The 14,258-nt window shown below is 40.9% G+C and overlaps 1 non-coding gene across 1 annotated transcript; it reads right to left on the bottom strand.

Moving 5' to 3' along the window:
- Positions 1–7,164: 7,164 nt before the first annotated feature.
- Positions 7,165–7,271, bottom strand: LOC141615932 (small nucleolar RNA R71). Its single transcript, XR_012530317.1, has one exon. It is a non-coding gene; the product is annotated as a small nucleolar RNA R71 (small nucleolar RNA).
- Between the last annotated feature and the right edge of the window lie 6,987 nt (positions 7,272–14,258).

Raw genomic sequence — 14,258 nt, 5'->3', positions numbered from 1 at the left:
ATTTCATTTTAAATCCTATATCGATCGGGTTTTGTATGACCTATGAATGTCTAATTAATTTAACATGCATTCTTTATATTAATTTGGCCACTCGGGATCCCGTACGCAAGTTTTGCTTAGAAGGCGCGTCTATGACGATCGTAATACAAATTTCGAAACAATTTAACGAAAATAATTTCGAAAAACAAACAAATTTTCTTGCGTAAAAGGCACTTCGTGAAGCGATTTTCAAACGAATATTGTGACTTCGTTTCTTACTCAAATCTGAATCCGAAAGATGTTTTCGAATACTTAGTCTCCAAATATTCGAAATTTAGCAAAAAAAAGGTAAAAACAGTTTAAAAACAACAAGAAATGGACGTGAATAGTGGCTATCCAAAGCGCGGAAAGACACAAACAAGAGAGCAAATCGATACTCTAATGCTTGTCTAATTCGTTTGTATGAACTTTGTACTTTGTTTCTGAGTATGAGAGGAGTTTAGGGTAGGTTTGTTACGTGAATTTATGGTAGTTTGCAAGGGTTTTGAGCCGTGTTGAGTATTGTGTTTTTTTGTCTCTTTTTTCGTCCTGTTTTATGGTGTGTGGGAGTTGGTTTATATAGGAAACGGGGTGGGGTGCTAGGGTTAGGTCATTTAGGCTTCTTAGGGTTGGCATGTAGAAGGGGGAAGAGAGTTGGACGAGATATGGACTATGGAAGGTGGATATGTCGGTTTTGGAAGGTGATAAGGCAGGGATTATGTTTCGGTTTTTCGAAGATCTTATGAGCTGTTTAGATATGTGGAAATATATAATATGATTTAGGAGCAAGTAAGAGAAATGATGGAAGGGAATATGGGTTGGATAGAGCTCGAAAAGGGACGGGTTGAGCCCCTGTTTTGCGTGGCAAGACAGGGTATGGGTGTGGGGGTTTTGGGTGTGGGTTTCACTGGGTTTGGGTCAGGTTGACTGTTGGGTTGATGGGTAAGGTGGGAGTGTGATGTTGGATGGGTTGAGTTGGTGTTTGGGGTTACGAGTTGGGCTCGAAAACAGGGGAGGGGGTTGGGTATATCGCGGGTTTGGGAAGAAAAAAACGGGGAAAAAAGGGTTGGCATGGGGGTTCAAACCCGGGACATAAGGGAGGGGGGGGGGGGGATGGTTTGTGTCAAAGCTACCTCGAAACACTATCGAAATCCGTCCAAAAATAAGGCTTAAAATCGTCCAAAAATTGAGCTTAAAACTGTTCAAAAACCTCGTTCAAAACCGCTTTAAAATCAACTTCAAATTAAAAATAAAGCGATAAAATGAAACCATCACATATCTTATTAAAATAAAAACTTTGAAGGATAATTTATTTTTCAAATAAATTATAAAAGCTTAAATTTTAAATAAATTCGAAAATACGAAAATTGCTGAAATAAAGTTTATTTATTTAAAAATAATTTAAATTTCTTTTAAAGTATAAAACCGTCAAATAACGCTTGTCCCGCATCACTAAACGAAATCCGCTAACGAGCGATTTAAGTAAACTCGTGTCCTATCATCATCGGGTGTTTTGTCCGGATTTCTGTAAATTCTAATATCGACGGATACGGGTATCTACAGAGCCCCCACTTTGACTGAGGCTTGGACAAGTGTAGATATCCAGTATCTGTCGAGTCACCAACAAACACCTGATGATTATCAGACTACAACATGCTTTGGAATCGCTACGTTTAATCGACAGTTTTGTATATGTATACGTCGGAAAACTCAAAAATGATTTCGAAAACAAAACATTTTCAAAACTTTTGAAAAGTACCTGGAGTGTTAATGCACGACGACGGGGTCGCAATGACACTTACTAGAGTCAAAACCGACACCAGACCAAAAACCGACTCAAAAATTCAAATCCCGACTCCAACAACGAGTCAAATCGAGTCAAACACAAAAAAACAAACTTCTCAAAACTTCCATGTTAAGTATTCCAGGAATACTTGAATGGTCACGTCCAAATCATGTCATCCAAAACCTAGGATATAACAAATCATGATTTCAATTGCGTGATAGTGACAAGACAGCTCGAAGACCAGCGAAATGGCTCGAGTCTCTTCGAGTAGCCCATGCGGCCACGTCGCACAAAATGCACACAACCACCCATTTTTATATAAATACCCCTCAAATGCCACCATTTAAAGTTACGCGATTGTCCGTCCCCTCATTTCTCCCTTAAAATTCTCGACTCTCTTGTTAAGTCACATACTCACACGTATTTTCGACTTACCGATCGAAAATAAAAGCCATACACATTGTTTGGTACCGTCATCGTGCATTAAATCACTTGACCGACCATCTCTACCAACTACACCATCACTAAACTTAAACAAAACAATCTTTACATTGCTGAAACGGTTTTCAACCGAGTTTTCCGACCAAACAAGTTGATACACTTTCGTCGATTTCTCGTCTCAAGCCTAGCATGGAAGTATGAGGGTGTAAACATCCTATTCTTTCTTGTTTTTCATCTATTTACGACTACAACATGCTAAAACATGCATAACATGATCCAAATATAGGTTAGATGAGCCAAAACCGGATTTTGGCCGGAGACATGGGCTATTTGAGTAGCAGGAGGGCTCGCGCCTCTATGCCCTCTCAGGCCTTAATCCAGCCATGTTTACTATCATCTTTCCTCTTTATTTCATTTCTAATTTGCAATCGGTTTTTACCATTCCAAATATTTCAAAGCATTTTTATGATAAACTTTTAACCATAAAACATTTTCACCCTTGGTTCCCCATACCATGACGGTTTAATCCGTGTTTTGGTGATAATGTTTTGTTAATTACATTTTAAAAGGGATTTTAAAACCTTTTATTTCATTTCTTTATATTTCAAAATAAACATATTAGTCATAAATAGAAAATCATCCTTGGTTCCACATACCATATCAGTTTTCACCCGAGTACGATGATAAACATTGACTAATTACAAACAAATGAACTTAAAACAATTATTTCATAATCATTTTTTTAAAACTATTCATGTCAAGCTTGCAAAACCGAACCCAACATCGAATATTGTCAACACAATGATGATTATTCAAGTCTTGTTCTTCATATTGGCATAAAAGCGGTCAAAACGATCTTTTCAAACAAAGACGGGTTCAAACACCCCTTTACAAATCATTTCACAAACGATTTCAAACAGGCAGAAGACATCCCTTTGGATCGTCAGCTGTCCCGCGCCTAAACAGGCCAACTATTTTCCAATTTTCAAACCAAGATAGGTCTGCTTACATCGCCCGACGGCTCGCGCTTCAATAGGCTGCCTGATGTAGACCCCGTTTCCTTCCCAACACTTGTCTAGGACGATCCTGACTTGGGTTAACCCGAATAGAGGATGGGTCAGATGACAAATCTTCCCCTTTTACATTGTATTTTCAAAACGCCTTTCTAAGACAAACGGATCACGTTATACACCATAAACCTAACTTGGTAAATGGATGTTTAATTTCATTCTTGCATGCAAATCAACATTAAATCCAACTTGACATCAATTACTTGCTATTTGGATAAACAAACCGACATAGAAAGCTCACATGTTAGGTTTAAACTTGTGGATGCGCATTCATGCATTTACCCGTTTTTTTCAATTTCTGCATTTAGCCAACCAAGATCGATCAGTAGAGGCCGCTACTGCGGGCGGGATTGGGTGTCCGATTAAAGGGCTTCCGAATACGTACCTTCACCTCATACTCAGAAACTTTGGATAGTGGACGACCTTATCCAGTGCGAACGAGAGTCATTCTAGAGATAGGAGGCTAAAGAGGGACGACACCTTATCTTTAGTGCCTATGTCAAACACCGCTTTTTGCCTTTGTTGACCTAGGTATAAAGTGAATTCAAACGGATTTAAAGCATCCCACCAATGCTTGGTGGCGACACCGAATATCTCTTACATTATTTTGAGACACTTGCCGAGACGAAATCGACCGATCTAAAGCGATCCGGTCGAAAGCATTTTTACGCCGCCGAGCGTGGCTTTCAAAAGACCGCTACATATCCACAGATCGACTGGTCGTGCAGGTGGGCCCATGTTCACAGATTGGTGACTCCGTTGGGGAGAACTAGGACACTTGTGTCTTTGTGATCCCTAGATGGTGGGACTCGAACGTGGTCTTGGTTGAAATACATTAAGTGATATTACGGTCATAAGTCGGGTTCCTTGTCCGGGCTCAACACCTAACCTTTTTCGACCAATTGGCTCGTCCTGTCGGTGTGAGTTTTCTCATCCCCGCGTTTCGAATCTTGATTGAGTCAAGCATACCGTTGACGTTACACATTTCTGTTTCGTCAAAGAGATTTCATTTCCTTCGAGCACGAGGCTAGGGCACCTTCCTTACACATTTTGTTTGGATTTGTATCCCTCTCGAAAATCGGAGTTTGATCGCTTGGTGTGTAACCCACTCTTTTAAGCCAAAACCCGTGTCAGTATTATGTATAATATAATGAAACTGCGAGTGCTTATGTGTTATGTGGTCTAAGTCCTTCCGTGTCATTTTAAACTTTCAAATAACACCTTTTACGCCATTATAATAGCCATTTCAAACCTCGGTCTTTCGCCGACCGTTGCATTTCAAAAGAACGCCTTTATAGGCCGACGTAAATACGATTTTCAAACCCGATTTTCTACAACCATTTCAAAAATCACGCCTCTCTAGGCCGTCGTAATAACGATTTACAAACCCGATTTTCTACAACCATTTCATAAAGCACGCCTTTCTAGGCCGTCGTGATGACGATTTTCAAACCTGGTTTTCTACAACCATTTCAAAATGTACGCCTTTTTAGGCCATCGTAATGACGATTTTCAGACTTTGTTTTCTACAACCATTTCAAACACACCTTTTACGCCGTTATAATCACCGTGTCAAGACACGAATTTTAACCCGTCTCGCGCCGACACAATGGCTCTTTCAAAACCCGAAAATGGCACACACCCCTTATTCGAGGCTTTTCAAATCCCGAGGACCATGCACCGTCCCCAGGACCACAATCTTTTCAAACCTTCCAAAACTCGATTTTTAAAACATACAATTTTGAATTTCAAAAAACCGTCTTTGGAAACAGCACATTGTTTTCAGAGCCGCCTCAACTCGAACTCAAACCTTCTTTTGGAAAAAAACATAAGACACCCTTTTCAATTGATCGACTTTCGAGGATCCCTATTCTTCGAAAGCCGTCCATTAAGCGACGAACGAATCTTTTTGAAAATCTCTATTTTCGAAAATTTCAGTCCACCATTTATATTCCGCCTTGTGTCTATCGAGTCGAAACAAGCGTACTTATGGGTTTTTATTTATGAGTCGTCTCACGTCGAGACTCATTCAACAGCGTCACGCCACTACGTTAGACGCGAGTCAAAATCGGGTCAATTACGTCACATCATAAATCGAGTCAGCACCGAGGCAACACACACGGTTGCCCTCATCTTGTCGAGACTAAATTGTCTTTCCGTCTCTTGTGTTGTCTGCATTTTGTCGTTAAAACGTGTTGGCTTGGGATATAACGTGAGCCATTTTCAGCCTCAGAGCCATGGCCCCGTCTTCAGCTTCGTCCAACAACAACGACGACAACATAGATCTCATGACTGCTCAGCTAGCCAGCCTGCTCACCGCTCTTAAGGTCACCCTAGACCATGTCGAGACCCGTATCAACACCCTGGAAAATAAGGAAACCGGAGAACACAACACTCCGCCTTTGAGTGAAACCGAGAAAAGGCTCGAGCTCTTGGAAGAACAACTCCTAGCCCGTGGTAACAATATCCACCTTGAGTAAAATCGAACATTCGAACCCGTTGGGGATCAGTTGCCCGACAACTTTACCTTGACTGATGTACCCAAGTTCAAGGGGGTGGAGGACCCACTAAATCATATTAGGGCCTTCAAGGATTACATGTCCATCAAGGGGGTCAAACAAGAACTCTTCACTCAGATCTTTCCATCGTCCTTGGAACCGATTCCCCGCCAATGGTACTATTCCCTCGACCCCAAGAACATTAATACTTGGGATGAAGTCGTCGTCTAACTTGCTAAACAGTATACCGACGACATCGAAATCCAAGCCAACAGCCGCACTCTTCAGGTCCGAAATCAAAATGATAAGGAAGGGTTCACATAATTCATAACTCATTGGAAGAGGGTAAGCACTCAATTGGTCAGTAAGCCGGGCGAATCAACTATGGTGGAGAAATTTGTCAACAACCTCCGCCCAATTTATGCCAACCTGCTGAGATATCAAAACATCAAAACGTTCCAGGATCTACAAATCCTCGGAACCCGCATTGAAGATGACCTCCATAAGAGTGTCCTAGCCAAAACCACTGGTAGAGGCTATCAAGGATCTACATCAACTGGATCTCGTCCCTATGGCCAGACAAACAAAATCAATGAGGTCAACCTCCTCGAACAAACCGCAAAGAAAATTGAACGTCCTCTAAGGGTATTCACAAACTTGGGAACAACCTATGCCTGAGCCATAAAAAGGCTCATGGACCAAGGGAAACTACAGCCAATTGGGCCCACTCTGAACCCGTCCGAGGCCAAGAAAACCTGTTTCTGGAATCCCAATGCCTACTGCCAATACCACTAGGGTAAAGGTCATGACACAGAGGCCTGCCTTAACCAACAATAGAAGAGTTGCTAGAGGTACTTTAAGAGTTGTAGGTATTGGAGATATTGTGGACATTCAACCAAATAACATTGAGTTTGTCAACCCTTTTGCAAGACAAGGGGAGGATAATCCAATTCCAAACCAACCACAAAATCAACCCACAATGCCTAAATTTTCATCTAATTCCGTACCAACCGAGGAGAACCTACCAAACGGTACTCCTACACCACCACATTTAACCGGTAATTTCATTGCCAAATCTGCATTCATACAATTAGTTGAGAAAAGTCAATTTGGAGGGATGCTTAGTGAATATCCTCATTTACATATGGAGACTTTTTGCGACTATTGTGATGCAATTTCTCAAACCGGAGTAACTTAAGACCAAATCCGATGGGTATTGTTTCCTTTTTCATTAATCGGTACCGCAAAGCAATGGTTGAAGAGCCCAGACAAGGCTACCCTTGGTATTGATTCATGGAAGAAGCTAGCACTTGCCTTCTGCAAGAAATTCTATCCTCCGGAGAAGACAAATATGTTGAGAGCCCAAATCACCGGGCTCAAGCAAAGGGATGAGGAATCATTATATGAAGCATGGGAGAGATTTAAGGGCACCTGTCGTTCTTGTCCACATCATGGGCTTAGTAAGTGGTTCCTTATTCAACAATTTTGGAACGGCTTATATGAAGACTCACGCAATGTGCTTAATATGGGATCCAATAGGAGATTTACCGAAGTTGATGACAATCAAACATGGGCCAAAATTAAAGAGATGGCGGTTCATAATTCCCAATATTGTAGGCCTCGAAAGGCCACTAGAGGAGGAAAGCATAAGGTAGATTCCATCACACAATTGGGTGCTCAACTAAGTGCTCATATCGACACCATCAATTTGAAGTTTGAGAAGGCCATGTCTAAACTTGATAAAGCTTCCAAATCACCCAAACAACATGTCAATGCTATGGTGGCATCATCCTCAATTCCAAATGGAGTATGTGAAAGTTGTGGAACCTTGGGACATGATCAAAATGAATGTAGGGGAACAAATATACAAGTGAATGATTTCCAAGCATACAAGAATGGCACCCCTTATTCCTACTACTATAATGAGAATACCAAATTCCATCCAAATCTTTCATAAAAGAGGCAAAATATCCAAAACCCCCAACCAACATACACTCCGTCTATAATGAGAAATCAAGCTCAAAGACCCTTTTTCAACCAAAGCCAAGGATATCAAAATCAACCTTCCTACAACCAATCCAATGTCCAAAGATTTGATGTTCAAAAAGTGTTCCTCTAAATGCAAAAGAACCAACAAGAATTCTACACCCAAATGCAAAAAGATAGCCAAGCTAAAGAAATCACCATCAATAACATACATGCCCACACCAAAATGTTAGAGACTCAAATGACTCAATTAGCATCTTCTAGCTCTCAAAGACAAAAGGGGCAATTACCGCCTCAAGGTAACCCCCCAAGACATGAAACGGTTAGTGCCATCCATTTGAGGAGTGGTACAAGATATGAGGGGCCGAAGAGGTCAATTGATGAAGATATTGTGGATGCTAGTAGCAAGCAAGGAGTTGTGAAGAACTCTAAGGAGGTAGATCCTACTACCAATGAACTTTCAAAGAAGAGAAATGAAGAGAAGTCTAAGGAAATTGAAAAAGAGCCTATTGTGATTAGACTTCCATTCCCAAGTCGCCAAGCTAAGCCTAAGTTTGATGAGCAACTTGGAAAGTTCATAGAAATTGTGAAGAACTTAGAAGTCTCAATCCCAGTCACAGAATTGATCAATCATGTTCCGGCTTATGCAAAGTACATGAAGGATATTCTTACCAAGAAGAAATCCATCCGAAAGTTGGAAAATATTGCCTTTACCAAAGTGAGTAGTGCTATTCTTAAAGGGAGTTCCCCTCTAAAGCTCAAAGATCCGAGAAGTTTTTCTATTCCGTGTAAGTGTCATGCCATACTCGGTATGTAAGAGACTAGGAATGGGAGAGCTCAAATGCACCAATATTACTCTTCAAATGGCGGATCGATCAACAGATACCTCTAGGGGTATGGGTGGATGTGCCCGTGAGAATTGGCAAATTCTTCATCCCGGTAGACTTTGTCATTGTAGACATGGAGGAGGATTCCAACATTGATATCATCTTAGGAAGACCTTTCTTGCATACCGCGGGAGCGGTAATCGATGTGAAACATGGAGAGTTCACAATTGAAGTAGGGGACGAGACAATTACTTTCAATCTTGACAAAACAATGAGAGCTCCCCGATTACATGAGCCATGCTTTATGGTCGATCACTATAGCCGAGAAAGTGATAGAAAGAAGTTATAATCTCTATGCAAAGATCAAGCCATGGATAAAGAAACATCACCCATATGGAAGGAGAAAGTGGATGACCTTCAAGTAGCTCTATTCGAAAAGCACGGAATTTTCAACAACAACAATGAGAGCTTGAATAGCTCACCCATCATGACAAGTAATGAAGAAGGCCTCATTGGCCATGACAACAAGAAAGGAGAGTTGCTCTTGTCAACTTATGACATCATTAGGGAACAAGCTAGTGAAGTTTGTGGTCTATGGGACGATGAATTTGAAGGATTAGTCAATCCTTATATTGGAAATGCCATGACCTTAGATCAAGGCTTTGTTGATCCTTGTCATCACTTTGACTCGTACTACAACAATGAAGAAAATAGTGCACAAAGATCTATGCAAGATCTTTATCATGAAAATGAGCAATCATTCGACTACTTCTACAAGGTGTTGAGCAACATCCACAACACCTTGGCTTTGCCCCCTTGACATCTCATCCAAGAAGGAGAGTTTGGTGGAGTCCTCCCTAAACCACCATTTGTAAATATTCTAACCCCTTAACTAGCATTTCATTTATTTTATTGCATCTTTGTCATTTTTGGATTTGCATTTTTGTGCTTTGATACAAGATTTTTGACATGAGAGCAAGTGGGGGAGGTATTTTAACGTGTTTTAATGTGTAGTGTTTGATCAAGTGTGAGGATGGCAAATGCCTAGGCTAACCAAGCCTTTGAAGTGCAACCCACGACATTTAACAAAGAAAGGAATAAGGAATGACACGGGAAGAGGAATCCCCACGAGCAGACCTGAGCTCGTGAAAGCTGAGTACAATCCAAGGGTCCCCAGGCTCAATCTACGCGTCCTGGCCTTAGGACGTGGGAGATGGGAAACTTCAAATTGTGGGAGACGTCCTGTAAGAAAATCTGCTCAAGGCGAGCTCGGGACGCTCGTCCCCAACATCAGGACGCTCGTCTTGCAATCAATCCGCAGGTGCTGGGAAGCTTCAAGCTTATGAAATTTTGCTGAAGAAAAATCTGCACGTCCCAGTCTCAATCCGAGCGTCTCAACAGAAATCCGCTCGAGCTGAGCTTAATCCGCGCGTCCCAAGACTGCTTTGTTATTCCAGAATGTCCTTTAAGACAATCCGCGCGTCCCGTCTCTGATCCGAGCGACCCAGGCCTGATACATAGACAAACACGGGACACTCCTTCTTCCCAATTCATTTCCATTATTTTTTAAAAGCACAAACACATACATTTTCCCCCACTTCAACCCTCAATCCCGTCATTCAAAAACATCAATTTCTCAACAAAATTCACCACAATCCAAACAAAACTTGCTCAAAACAAGATTAAATCACTTCTTCATCAACAAAAGACCATTTAAACATCAAATTTCTCACAAATTGAATCAATTTTCTAGGGTTTGGGCAAAATTTTGAAAATCCTAAATTGATTGAAGTTTGAAGAAGCAAAGATCATTCAAGCAACATCTTCGTTTGTTGATACCAATTTGAGATGGAGAATACAATGGCAAGGACCAAAGGCGGAACCATGGCACCCAAAGCTCCAAATTTGTCAAAGAGGCAATAAGCTCTTCTTGCATCTAAGGCTTTGGTAGTAACTCAACCAAGAGAGGAAGTCCAAGTAACCGTCAATCCTATTGAGGAAGCTACCACATCTACTCCGGTTGTAGAACAATTGTCAAATTTTTCGGAGGTAACTTTCTTATCCGATAAGCATAGGATTGCATTTTATCCCTTGCCAAAAAAACTATTGTGGCTACCAAGTTTATTTGCCAAGATACCTTGCGAAAATTGGGTGTACTTGAGCGAACTAGAGCATTTTTCGAGTCCATGGGGTTGATAACCCTCTTTGAAATGAATAAATTGAATTACCCCTCATTGACCATGGAGTTCATAAGCTCCTTAAGGCACACTCGCCGGAGTACTAAGCGCCCAGTCCCAAACAAGGCCTCTAAAGCCCAGGAACGGACCCAGTAGGCCCAGAATACTCACCTCCAATCAGGAAAAACCAAAACACGTCAGCCGAAATTTCGGCATTACGACGGCACAAAATGGAAAAAATCCAAAAAACAAACCACCTGCAAATGCAAAAAAAAACAAAACAAGGGCAAACGCGCCTATATTCATCCAACAAAAACACTTCACAAAAATCGCACGAAAAAAATGACTCGCCCTTCTTTGCAAGCAAAAGACGAGTCAAAACAAGGACAAAATTACAAAAATATCCCAACACCTCAAGGCCCGCACAAGGTCTGCCAAATAAACAACAAAAATTCCCGACACAACTGGGTATTTTTCACAGCTCAAAAAAGGCATTTTACGTCGATTCGGGCAAAAACAGGTCAAAAAATTCAAAATACGACCACAACAAAACAACGTGATTTAAGCACGTCTCAAAGTGACATAAACTACCGTTAAGGTCCATTTCAAGATGAACCGGCTCAATTTGAGCCCACACAGACGCTTATTTCGTCAGCATAAGACCGTCTCACAAAGGCAAAAATTCAAATTTTGCCCACAACGCCCAACGAAGGTTAAATATAGCAAAGACGGTTTGCCCCGACTACAATGCAACCTAGTGGGGCACACAACTCAAGCAAAAAAAACACGGCATAGACGAATTTCCGTCTCATTTACGTTTTTCGAGCCTCGGGAGCGGGAACGGGGACCAAAATGCAAACTAAAAGCACCGCAATACTCCTAAACAAGTTTCTAACCTAATGCAATCATCAATTTCACTCAAAAATGGGCTAAACAAAAACGCCCAAATCGATTTTTCGAAGGGTTAGGGTTTCGCCCTAATTTAATTAACAAAAAGACAAACAAATTCAAATGGATTCAAGAGGATTAACATACCTTGAGATGACATGATGTTTGTAACACGAAAGCAAGCAAGAAACGCGACCCAAAAATGGCAATTTTTTGGAATTATCGTATTTTGAGGAAGATGACAAAGAAAATGAGGAGCTTAAGGTTCTCGCGTCTTTTTACAGAAAAAGAGGAGCCTCGTTCCCTCGCGGGAAGGCTCGCGCCTCTTTGAGGTGTTCCCTGCTCTTTCAGCGAAACTTTGGGCTTTGGCCCTGTTTCCACACTGTTCTCACAAAATGACGGAATTAAAAACTGTCATTTCTCAAATACAAAAACAAAATAGTGAAGTTCAAATTCGCTATTTTCACAAATTTCCAATGACCGAATTAAAAACCGTCATTTTTCAAATACAAAAACAAGATAGTGAAATTCAAATTCGCTATTTTCAAAAAATTTCAAACGACGGAATTAAAAACCGTCATTTTTCAAATACAAAAACAAAATAGTGAAGTTCAAATTCGCTATTTTCACAAATTTTTAGACGGAATTAAAAACCGTCATTTTCTCAAACAAATACAAAATAGTGAATTTCAAATTCGCTATTTCACAAAATTATCAACAACATTTTCAAATAACAGAAAACAAATAGTGAAATTTAAGTTCGCTATTTTATTTCAAACAAACAACATTAAAAATCGTCACACCTTCAAACACAGAATAATGAATTCACTGCTCCTCACGAATTTCAAACACACATCAGGTAGCAGAATACACATCTGCCCTTTTCTACAAAAATCCAACAAACGGCAATAAAAACGGTTACCTTTCTTCGAAATTTGAAATCACCGCCGACCACGGGAGTCGAGCTCACAAGCATGTCCCTTTCCGGCACCACAAACATCCAATATAAACACCAAAATTCCACAGCAGGATATCGGAGGACTCCCCATGGAGACCACTAACTCAACCAGCTCTTGAAATAGACCCATCCAACAAGGCTATTTCCCATGGTCGATCATTCGACCTTCAATATGGCTGGCGAGCCTCGAAACATATCACATCCAACATGGCTGGGGAGCCTCACAACGCACATTCATTATGCTAGCGAGCCTCACAACGCACATTCAACATGGCTGGCGAACCTCAAAATGCACATTCAATATGGCTGGCGAGCCTCACAACGCACATGGCTGGCGAGCCTCAAAATGCATCACATTCAAGATGGCTGGCGAGCCTCACAACGCACATTCAGTATGGCTGGCAAGCCTCACAATGCACACTCAGTATGGCTTGCGAGCCTTACAACGCACACTCAGTATGGCTGGCGAGCCTCACAACGCATACTTAGTATGGCTGCCGAGCCTCACAACGCACATTCAGTATGGCTGGCGAGCCTCACAACGCACAGTCAGTATGGCTGACGAGCCTTACAACGCACACTCAGTATGGCTGGCGAGCCCCACGACGCACACTCAACGTGGTTGGCGAGCCTCAAAACGCATTGTGAACCCCCGCAATAACGCGGAAAATATAACTTATAAATTCAAGCGGAAATTAGGAAATTTTTGAAACTTTTAAAATTTAAAGCGCGGGTTCATTAAAATCTAAAACACAAATAAAGGATCCGGAAATAAAGATTAAATTATACAAATGTGATAGTCAAGGTGAGGGAAAATGTATCCCTCGAATGACAAATGATAAAAGGTGAGTCTAAGCAATCCTACTAAACCGACTACTAGTCCAAGGTGCTCGCTAGCTCACACATGTCTTCACCCTATATATGCACCAACTAATACATGTCATTCATGTAAACATGAACGCCAGAGTCAGTGGAGAGTAACTCAAGGTTCTCCCAGCCACAAAATGTCAAAATGAACATAACAAAGAACTTAATTAGATAAATCATGTAATATACTTACAAAAGATATGAACATCAAGTTTATATATTTTAACATGGCGATTAAATGAGATGGAACAAGATAGATCAACATTAGCAAAATAAAGATTCAACTATTCATGTGAGATAATTAAATAATATGAAAGACAAGAATACGGTCGTTTATACAAAAGCACGCATTTCAAGGAAATAGAACATAGATATGAGATTAAAATCCGAATCATGCGAAGCGGTTAAGTAAGGGATCAATCAATGCAAATTACAAGAATAGAAACCGTAGCCATTACTTGGAAAACCACTTAGCAAACATTGCACAGGACGTGGCTACTAATGTCACATTCATACTTATGGCTTGCATGTCACCATAAGAACGGATGGGAACATCAATCCCGACGATTATATCGCAACTAGAGGGCTTATAGCTCACCCCTGGTATCCGATAGGACCAAGACAAACAACACAAGGCATAACTCTTGCCTTAAATGACATATGACAATATCTATACCAAGCAACACCTTTACTACTCATTAAATATAATTCACCTGGTAGGACGACAATGGTACTCCCAAGA

The sequence above is a fragment of the Silene latifolia genome, chromosome 11 (genome assembly GCF_048544455.1).
Source record: "Silene latifolia isolate original U9 population chromosome 11, ASM4854445v1, whole genome shotgun sequence".
NCBI lineage: Eukaryota > Viridiplantae > Streptophyta > Magnoliopsida > Caryophyllales > Caryophyllaceae > Silene > Silene latifolia.
This window is presented reverse-complemented; position numbering and strand designations above follow the sequence as displayed.